Genomic DNA, 10399 nt, shown 5'->3' on the forward strand with positions numbered 1-10399 from the left:
TTTGTACGTCACGTATTAAATCATGCATACTTTTACACAGCGCTATGCGCGAGTCTGCATCTAGACCCGAGACGCATTGTATTGTACATGTTGTAGGAAACAGAGCTCGTACACCAGTCGACTATGACGTCGTGTAATTATTCATCATCATCATCTGACTGCAAAGCGCATGACAACAAAAACTCAATTTGTTTTTTTTTCAGTCACATCTTTGTTACTCATACTTGTTGTTGACTCGGAATTGAGTCACATACGCAAGACTTTTGGCCAGCTTGTTAAGATTCGTGAATATCTTAGCTAGCACTTCCTTTATATATCAGTGTTCATGGGAGGAACTTAATTTTTACCACAACTCGGGAACTAAAGAAATAGTTTATTGAGGCCAAACCCCAGCGGACGTACCTGGCATGACTGCGGAGATAAACTGATTTTTTTTTGTTTTTAAAAGGTGAGACGTTTTTTTCTTACAAATCATTGAGCCTCGGACAACCCCGTGCTAATCTGGGGGGGGGGGGGGGGGGGGGGTTACTGGGAACCCCCCCCCCAATAATAATTGTGCCCCCCCCCCCCCCCCGTTTACCCACTCAGAATTTGGGAATTGAAAAAAAAAATGAGTTCTTATCGTTAAATTGAATACAGTTTCCCCTCCAGTAAAGGAACCCCCATCCCCGGCCCCTTTCAAATCGGATCCCAGAGTTTAAGCCGCTGGCTTACTGATCATGCATGATCTAGATTGGGATCTGATTGAAGGGCGCTACCAAGAGTCAGCAAACCGCCCCTCGGGTTTTTTGCTTTCACTTAATTTGAACATAGTCAGGGGCGGATCTAGGAATTTTTGCAAGGGGGGTGTCAGGCCCGTCAGATTTTTTTTTATCTTCAAATCAGTGCCGAAACGTAGACAGGGTTTTTTTTTTTTTTATCTCAGGACACTTGACCTCCGTTAAATCAAAAAGTGGTCAGATCTCATAACCACGCTGAGGGTACATAGCAGCCTGTGTTCTCCACCAGGGGGTAGTGGCGCACTTTTTTGGGGGGGGGGGGTCACAACAATAAATAAGTTTTGAGTACCAACTATATCACAATATTACTATTACGTATATAAATATAACCTTATTATTATTATTATTTTTATTTATTTGTCATCGCAACAGAAAAACACAATACAAAACATGCTGACTGGAACTTAGAAAGTGAACCTAACCACTATTGCCCACAGGGATTCAGCAAGGGCGGATCCAGAACACAATGGGGGGGGGGGGGATTTGGTCCCCGAAAAGTGTGTCCAAAAAAAATACGGCGTGGGGTTCGGGGCCCGCTTAAGGGCCCCGAACATGCTCCAAAGACAATAAAAACGAACCCATTCATTAAAACAAGCATTAAACATACAAACATTAATAATACACTAGGATATAAAAATACACAAGGATAAAAAATACCTTTATATATATGTATAAACAGTTACACGCTAAAACAGCAATAAAAGTACTGCTCAAAATTACCAAGGTTAAGTCCTTTTTTATCTTTACCTGCTCATAAACATTTCCAATTTTTAAACTTGGAGGCAAACTCGACCCTAATAAAGAGATTTGTACAAACGCTCCTAAAGAGCATACTAGTAGATGCGTAAGAGAAAAACCAAGAAGTTTTTTTCCCGAAAATCGGGAAATACATGAAATGGATTATCATGATGTATGACCAATACGAGCAGTAAATCGGATAAATTCAAATTTTTGAATCGTTTTGAGATTTACACACAAACAAAAATTAAAAATATGACAACGTTCTGATAAAAACTAAATAGGTTTCAATTCAGAACAATTCAGAACACAATATAAAATTGTTTGATAGAATCATATGACTTTTGAGGAATAAGCTGAGATAATTGTGGTAATAGACAGATAGAACCAGTGTTTGTGTGGGGAAAACACACAAAACAAGTACAAGAAAGCGGAGCTTCTGAACCCAAAGAACAAAGAAAAACGGGGGGGGGGAGAGAGAGCAAAGGTGGCTGATGGGGTGGTGGTGGGTTAAGTTTCATGGGGGGGGGGGAATGCCTTTTCTCCGGTCAGAGGTGGAGTCGAGAATGACGCGACGCGAACTATTGCGTGATATCTACATGAACGCGGAAGAACTTTCCACCAATGACCACCAGTTACTCACGCGCTCAGCTTGTGACGTAATCGTAAACAACCACATCAGGGATATTCTCAAAATTCTCGAGGTGTCCGCGCGTCCATAAACATGATTAAACTGCTCTTTTTAGGTTAGTGGAGTTTTCATCTCAGGCGATACCCCAACCATCCCAAAAAGTGCACCGTTGCCGAAAGTCCGCTAAAGGGGACCCCATAAAGCGCGTCTTTTTTTCTCAAACAAATGAACATCGAAGATTATTTGACTTTGGCGAAACTTAATAAATATCCGTCAGTTTCATTTTAACGCATTCAGCATAGCAGTTTTTTTCCCCTAACTCAGATTAAAATATGATTTGGAGAGTGAGTCTTGATGTAAGACATCATTATGTCCCGAGCAAAATTGAATCTGACATTTGACATGTTATTTATAATTTTTTGAAAATAATAGTTATGACGAACATGGAGCGCCGAGGGTGCCCTCTCTCCGACAAGTTAACCTCTGACTAATACAGGATTTGTGAACTTTAACTGCTTTATTCTCATTCCTGTGTCGTGGGTGGACCACATGAGGTAAAACTGAAAAACAAGAAATACCAGGAAAATACATAAGTACAATTAACAATGTGCGCGAATTTGCACAGGTTGGCAAGAGATTTAACATTACAAAACCAAAGACATAAAAATATAAATGAAATATTGAAAGATCAAAAAGTAATGTCAAACTGATACATGTGTATAAGAAACATCGCAAAGGTAAGTGCATAACATCATCTCAAAAAACTCCAAGGGATTGTAAATTCACATTAGACAAGCTTTGAAAATTAACCTACAGAACTGTGCTCTCCAAAAGATGAAGTGTCCTCAAACTGCCTATGGGTCTGGAATACTGAAATCAGCAACCTAAAACAAAGAAAAATGTAACCTTGCAGCACTACTGCAATTTCCAAATAAGGATACGCTAATCCTTAATATGGAATCCAGCTCATGAATATTCATAACATCTTGGAAAAAAATGGCGAGAGCATGTGCTTAGCCAGGCTTCGTGTGCACACAAAAACTAAGCTCCTTAGTTGCAGTTACACAATTGTTCAGTCACCAAGTATTATAACATTCAAAAATCGTCAATATAAAAACATAAAACGACCAAATATCCATTTTCTTGACCAGAAAACAATACTGAACATTCCAATCATGTCATCTGAGAAACCGGCCTCGATATTGAGGGAAAATTCTAATTACGGCAAGGCACAAGAAAATTATCGATGCGATACAGAAAATCATGGAATCTTAAACTTACCAGTGGTCTTCTGGTGTAAGGCTATTGGAACAGAGTGGTCTCAAAAAGATGGAAAAACGGGCACTAAAATGGACTAAAACTTGGTGACTGAACAATTGTGTAACTTTAGCGAAAAAACTACGAGGACCACGAGAGTGCGCAATACTACGTTCAATCGCAACTCACACTGCCACGGGTGAACATAATATAGTCTATAGCGATGCTTGGCCTCCACGCTATTGTTTTACCAAAATCCCTAATACAATGTAAACAGTCTGTTTAAAGTCGAACAAAAAACAGGACTTAGTCAAACTTTTTCCTTTGTTTTTCACGTTGTTTATCTAAACTGCGGGAAGAGTACACGGAGCGGCTTATGGGGAACATGGAAACCGGACTAAAAGTTCTGGTGCACGACCAGGGCACCCCGCCAATGATCGACTCGCAAGGCTTCGCCGTACACCCAGGCGTACATGCCTTCGTGGCAACACGGAAACAACAGGTGGGCCCAGCTTCTGGGCATGTTGCCCAGTTATTTTATTCATTTGTTTTGCCAATTGCAACCTTAGGTCAAAAAAGTCTCCGGTTTCTGGTATGCGCGCGCGTCGGCGTAGCCATGTGCGTCGGCAAAATGAAAAAGTTTTTTTTTCAATGAAAGATGATGTCTCAAAACCGCCAAATTCACTGGTTTGACTGGAATCCTGCTGCTGCACAATTTTAACGTGTTTTTAGATGGGGTTATGATCGAGAATAAGCTTTATGTGGCTTCTCTGGACTCCCATGTATTTGCACTAAGTCTAGTCGGGCACCATTTGCAGTCATCAGCCGACATTTGAGGCAAAAAATCAGGTAAAAAAAAAAAAAGCCGCGTCGCCGCACCACTGTTTGGGCAAGCTCCATACCAGAAACCGGAGACTTATTTTTGTGGGCCTTATATGGTGATTCGATATTGTGCTGGAGGCTAGTTGCCCTATGCCGACATGTATACATGTACCTTGCTTTTGCTGTTAATACTGTAAATTATGCTCGTTGTGATTGATTTTACTGCCAAAGCATAGAGCGTTTATTAAGGAGAGGTGTCCCAGCTTTACATGTATGCCTTCAATCTATAAAGGCAGAATGTAGCCGCGTTGTTGTGCATGTTGTCTTCATATATTACCGCATTTCATGTAGTTCTGATGTCTTTAATTTCATTGTTCTAATGTAAGTCATGACTTAAGTCGGATTCCAAAGGGTGAGTCAAAACAATACAATAATGCAAAGGAGCAATTTTTTGCCACCCCCCAAAGAAGTTAAAGTTTTACACTTTTTAAACTTTTCCAACAATGACATTTGTTGGTATAATAAACTTGTGTAAAAAAATTAAGATAATCGCATTTACCGTTTATCTTTTTTTTTTACTGCGGTACCCGATGAACTTTGTGTCAACGAGGCGTCTAAAAATTGCAAAAGAACACAACATGTGTCTCCCAGAACCATTCTTTCCATGAAGTTTAGAGCTGAGACATGAATTGCCTTGGCAGAGTTGAAATTGTGTGAACAATGAAGAAAATAGAAACTATAGTACAGCCCAGAGAACTTTGTATTAACATAAGGAAGTGAAACAGAAAAATAAAGCTTGAGCAAACGTTCAGTCAGTTTTAAATCTGTGTTGTCTATAATGTCTGCATTGTACCTTTTGCAAATCTATTCGGTTCGCAAAAGACAAACGGTAAATGTGACTACCTCCATTTTTAACACAAGGTTATAACTAAGAAAATGTTCAAGGTTCAAAAAGTTCAAAAACCTCCACTTGGGTTTGAAGATGGCTCCTTTGCATCATTGCAGTTTTTGGACTAACCCTATATAAGCTGACTTGATCAGGATGCACAATTATTACTGTTCGATGTTTCAGTTTCTCAACCTCGAAAGCTGACCAGATTCGCAGAGTACACACTAGAAGGATATAACATCGAGTGTCGGGCCCAAAAGATCTTAGAGATTTGCAACTGCAGGCGGTAATGAAAGTCATTTGGCAAGGACTGTCTTTATGTTTATATAGAACACTGAAATTAGTCCGTACATGTCATTCGAGATAGGCGAAGCCCTGGACCAAGGTTGACAACCGGCAATCGGTGTGAAAAAATGACGATTGATGTTATTTTTTACCATTACCATTTTTTTGCCTAAAGCCCCTGTCACACTTTTGCGTATCCCATTTCCTTATGAGTTCCTTATCAACAATTTTCAATACGCAGCCATACGATCAAAAAACGTCGAAATTTTTTGATTACTTTGACATATGTGTGACGCACATCTAGCGAACAAGTAACGAATTCAGCGCATCCACTGCGTATGAGTTGCGTATGCAGTGCGCAAGTTCGCCATCTGTGCGTTTCTCATAAGTTACGAATAAGTACAATGCGCTGCCCGCTCGCAGGACGAGCGGTACTAATACGTCGCTATGTATACGTCCAATATAGGAGGTCAGCGTATTGCCGCGTATGAACGGCTTATCCCTCACGAACACATAGCGTACTCGTACCGCGCTCGACCGATGCGGGACCGATGCGCTGCGTATTTATAACTTATGACCTGCGTAACAGCGTACGCAGCGTAGTTTTGTGCATGCCCAAAACTATCCAGCGTACTGGGCCGTACCATGCGTATGCCTGCGTACATAAAACTTACATAAAACGATAGAGATGCATATGAGGTGCGTATTGTGCGTACGACTGCGTATGAAAAAAAGTCCATGGGCAACTCATAAGGAATTAGGATACGCAGAAGTGTGACAGGGCCCTGAGATCAATATGTCTGCTGCCACCAAGCGTTTGTCAAACAATACATGCACCAGGTCATTTTGATCAGGCTTGGAAGGTAGGCGACCTCACCTTCACATTTCTGCGACCTTCAGGGGTCCTAAGCACTTACTATATTCCAGCCAAAGACCGATTGACAGATGGTTGTGTTCTGTTCACTAACAGACATCCGGGAACTGAAGTCGAGTGCACACCCAAACAAAGTGGATGCGCAGAAGACGTGTTGAGTAAGTCAACCCGCATTTTCATTTCCAGTCAACTCACTTTAATTCAATTCAATTCATTCCAATATGAACATCTATTTTCATACTTTCCAGATGAAAATCAATTGTAGGGCTTTCATTCTCAGATGTGAATGGACGACGTACAATTGTAGGGCTTCCATTCTCTGACTTAAATGGAAGCTCTTTTATTGTAGGACTTCCCTGCAGTGAATCGAAGGTCTACAATTATTGCAGGACTTCATTCAATGACGTGAATGGAACAACAATTTGTAAGACTATTATTCCATGATGGAATGGAGAGCAAGAAGTGTAGGACGTTCATTCCCTACAGCATTTCTGATTTTGTACTCAATTGTTGATGTAAATAGAAACTCCTGCACTCGGGTAAAATTTCAACATAGGTTTAAATGGAACTTTTATCTTGAACTTCGTCAGTCTCCGGTAATATTTCCTTTTTGTTTGAAAAAAAGAAAATCAAGAAGGCAACTTCCAATTTGGTTTAAATTTCCTATAGTTAGCCATCAGCGCTAAATTTAAGCGGAAATAACATCACTAATAGTCCAGCGGATATGTGACAAAATATCGATGAATTGTGCACTTTTGCATAAAAGCGTGAAACTTGGCACAGATGTTTATATTCATGCGAGAAAATGTTTTAGATGTGGAGCCATCGCAAATTTACCCTTTTAGGGGCGTGGCATCCATTTAAAAAAAAGGGGGCGGGACTTGTCATGCCCGCAGTAAAAATGGTTTTTCCCACTTGTTACAAAAGCAGGAAACTTCACAAAGACATAATTATATAGATTATTAGTGTTTTCCAGATTCGGAGCCACCACAAAAATACCTTTTTAGGGGCGTGGCAGCCATTAAAAGAAAAGGGGGGGGGTAATATTATGCCCACTTTGGAAAACATTGTGCCCATATTTCATGAACGAATAAAACGTCCCACAGACGTTTATATTCATGAGAAAAAAATTCCAGATGTGGAGCCATCTCGAATACACCCTTTTAGGGGCGTGGCAACCATATAGGAAAAAAAAGGGGGCGGGGTTTTCATTATGCCCACCCTGGAAATATTTTTCCCACACTCAGAGAGAAATGGAACTTTCCACAAACATTGACATTCATGAGAAAACAAATTCCAGATGTGGAGCCATCTCGAACACACCCTTTTAGGGGCGTGGCAACCATATAAGGAAATAAAGGGGGGGGGGGGCGGGGTTTTCATTATGCCCACCCTGGAAATATTGTTCCCACATTCATAGAGAAATGGAACTTTCCACAGACATTGACATTTGTGAGAAAAACAATTCCAGATGTGGAGCCATCGCGACCACACCCTTTTAGGGGCGTGGCAGCCATATTGAAAAAAAGGGGGGCGGGGTTCTCATTATGCCCAACATGGGAAAAATGTGCCCACATCTCATAAACGAATGAAGCTAATTTCCACAGACATTAATACTCACGATATAAAAATCATACGTGGAGCAATCGCAAACACACCCTTTTAGGGGCGTGGCAGCCATAATAAAATGGGGGGGGGTGTAGTCATGATGCCCCTATAAAAGAACTTTGTGCCTTCCTTTCATAAATGGATTAAATTCCACTCGGACAATATATTCATAAAAATGTTGTTTTTTTAATGTGAGGCCATCACAAACCTACCCTTTTAGAGGTGCGGCATCCATTTTTAAAAGGGGGGGGGTACTCAATATGCACAACGTGGAAAATTTTGACCGCGTTTCATATAATAAAATCCACCTCAGATAGCTGTTTAATGTGTTGGAGTAGGGCCGCCTTTATAGTTGGAATTTACTGTTGACAAACCCTTTGTTTTCTTACACTATGCATTCTTGCCTCTCTATATTAACCCAGTTACTGGTTCTTTCGTCTGTAGAATTATTGATAACCTTTCAACTGCATCAATATCTGAATTAGGGGTATAAACTGGGGTACCTCAGTTAGTCCTGGAAAGACTAGTGTTACTTCTTCAAATACATTGTTTCCCCTGCCTTTTTTTCTGACAAACCAAAAGGCATATGCAGTGTCGCACCTGTATAACGTATAATTTTTTTTAATGGATTTGGTCGGGGTAAAGAAAAACACTCATAAGAGCTTGATATACCATTTTTAAGAGAACAGAGGTGTTGTGTGGTGGGGGTACACAGATTCATTGAATGTGAAGTCATAGTAGACGTGTCCACCACTTTGTGAGGCGAGAACATCGTGTTGTTACCCAATCTGCTGTCAATGGGGCGCAACGGGTAGGGGGTAGGGGGATTTTATACTCCTCCCCCCCGTAAAAAAAGGATTTCCATGGCCCTTTAATGTTAAATGTTAGAGTTTAGGGCTGCCATTGTGTGCTGCGTATTTGTAATTATGAAATCACTCTGGAATTTAGATGTGCATGATAATATAGGTGCAAGTACACACATTGAACAATATAACACGGGTTAGCCTACCGGTACTTACTCATGCTCTTTGGGGTAAGTCATTGTATTACCAAATAATATAGGTTATGGGCCAATCAACATTATAAGAAATCAACAACAAAATATAAAAATTGCAATTGTGGGCACAGTGAATAGGCCCCTCACACCTCTAAAAGGATGAGTTTGCTGTGGCTCTACATAAGAACTTTCTTTTATAGGGGCATCATGACTATCCCCCCCTATTTTACTATGGCTGCCACGCCCCTAAAAGGGTGTGTTTACGATGGCTTCATGTGTGACTTTTTTTTTCTCTTGAATTTTAATATCTGTGGGAATTAGCTTTATTCGTTTATGAGATGTTGGCACATTTTTTCCCATGTTGGGCATAATGAGAACCCCGCCCCCCTTTTTTTCAATATGGCTGCCACGCCCCTAAAAGGGTGTGGTCGCGATGGCTCCACATCTGGAATTGTTTTTCTCACGAATGTCAATGTCTGTGGAAAGTTCCATTTCTCTATGAATGTGGGAACAATATTTCCAGGGTGGGCATAATAAAAACCCCGCCCCCTTTTTTTTCCTATATGGTTGCCACGCCCCTAAAAAGGTGTATTCGAGATGGCTCCACATCTGGATTTTTTTTTCTCATGAATATAAACGTCTGTGGGACGTTTTATTCTTTCATGAAATATGGGCACAATGTTTTCCAAAGTGGGCATAATATTACCCCCCCCTTTTCTTTTAATGGCTGCCACGCCCCTAAAAAGGTACTTTTGTGGTGGCTCCGAATCTGGAAAACACTAATAATCTATATAATTATGTCTTTGTGAAGTTTCCTGCTTTTGTAACAAGTGGGAAAAAACATTTTTACTGCGGGCATGACAAGTCCCGCCCCCCCTTTTTTTAAATGGATGCCACGCCCCTAAAAGGGTAAATTTGCGATGGCTCCACATCTAAAACATTTTCTCGCATGAATATAAACATCTGTGCCAAGTTTCACGCTTTTATGCAAAAGTGCACAATTTTGTCACATATTCGCTGGACTATAACACTTGTCAAGATTTATAACGGTTCAAAGTAATTCTTTTCAATAGAAAACAGGTTCAGCGGGAACATGATAATAAATTCCACTTGAAAAAACTGCTAATGTTTGAAATCTCATTATTTCCAAATTGCTCTCACCCTGTTAATTAAGATAAGCGATTAAAATCCAAGGTAATAATACACTAAAATGTTAAACTTAACTCCAGTCTTTTCATCTCATTCTTGGCATCCGTCTGTGGGAAGTCAGGCTTGGGGTATGGCTCTCCTAAAGAACCAGAATATCTTTCTTAAATTAAATAAAAACACATCAATTTGAGAAAAATCTCAATCCATTCTTATTGATTACCCTATGCAGGCAAACTCCAGAGAGGGGAGCTCCCCGCCTGTGAGTGTCCGGTCACAGCACTACAGCACTACCTTATCTACAGCTGCTATACCCAGCCCGAATCCACTAGATGATGATCATCGGGATAATACTAACATTGAGCAGGATGCA

Source organism: Patiria miniata, unplaced genomic scaffold, assembly GCF_015706575.1.
Source record: "Patiria miniata isolate m_02_andy unplaced genomic scaffold, ASM1570657v1 HiC_scaffold_18, whole genome shotgun sequence".
In the NCBI taxonomy this organism is placed as follows: Eukaryota; Metazoa; Echinodermata; class Asteroidea; order Valvatida; family Asterinidae; genus Patiria; species Patiria miniata.